We start from the raw sequence: 751 nt of genomic DNA on the forward strand, positions 1-751 counted from the left end.
CCGACCGATGCCCAGCCCGTCCCGAGCCGCGAGCAGTCCCCGAGCCCCGAGCAACCGACCGAACTAACTAACCCCCCCCGAGCATGACGTTATATGGTATGGAATAGCTCTTTGGTCAGTTTGGGTTAGCTGTGCTAGCTGTGCTCCCTCCCAGCTTGTTATGCACCTGGGTGAGCAGGAGAAGCTCAAAAAGTCCTTGAGTAGTCTGAGCACTACTTGGCAACAGCTGAAAACATCAGTTGGTTATCAACATTCTTCTGGTACTAAATCCAAAACACAGCACTATGCTAGCTACTATGAAGAAAATTAACTCTATCCCAGCCGAAACCAGGACATTATCCACCCCTTATTCTATACCATTTACGTCATGCTTAGGTCCTACCCTTACAATACATTCCAATTAATCACCACCACCTTCCCATTTTTTTTTTTTGATATATATACATATATACAACACAGATATCATTCCCTTAGTCTATGGGCCATCCCTCTGAAATGTCCATTGGGTTCATTTAGTCCACGGTTTTGGGCTCCATCTGTCATAACAGTCTTTCAGGGCAGGAGAGATGGGGTCTGGTGTTGGGTTGTTGCATGATGAAGTCAGTTCTGGTTCCATCTGCTGCACTTCCTCAGTTTCTTCAACATTCATTCTTCTTAATCTGGGCGATTCTTACTGCTATACCATTGATAGGATATACAGCAATAGTAAAAATGATGACATACTATATTATACAGCCATTAACATTATACA

The 751-nt window shown here is 44.1% G+C and overlaps 1 protein-coding gene and 1 long non-coding RNA gene across 4 annotated transcripts in view; one reads left to right on the top strand and one right to left on the bottom strand.

Annotated features, from left to right (window-relative positions):
• The window catches only part of LOC118451825, a 25,716-nt gene extending 24,972 nt beyond the window's left edge, over positions 1 to 744 (bottom strand). Inside the window, exon 1 of the long non-coding RNA XR_004841392.1 lies at positions 458 to 744. This is a non-coding gene — a long non-coding RNA (uncharacterized LOC118451825). The remainder of the gene's footprint in view (positions 1 to 457) is intronic.
• Positions 1 to 751, top strand: part of EIF2B5 (eukaryotic translation initiation factor 2B subunit epsilon) — a 37,241-nt gene that overhangs the window by 26,477 nt on the left and 10,013 nt on the right. The window lies entirely within an intron of this gene.

The sequence above is a fragment of the Egretta garzetta genome, unplaced genomic scaffold (genome assembly GCF_000687185.1).
Source record: "Egretta garzetta isolate BGI_Z169 unplaced genomic scaffold, ASM68718v1 scaffold172, whole genome shotgun sequence".
Lineage (NCBI taxonomy): Eukaryota > Metazoa > Chordata > Aves > Pelecaniformes > Ardeidae > Egretta > Egretta garzetta.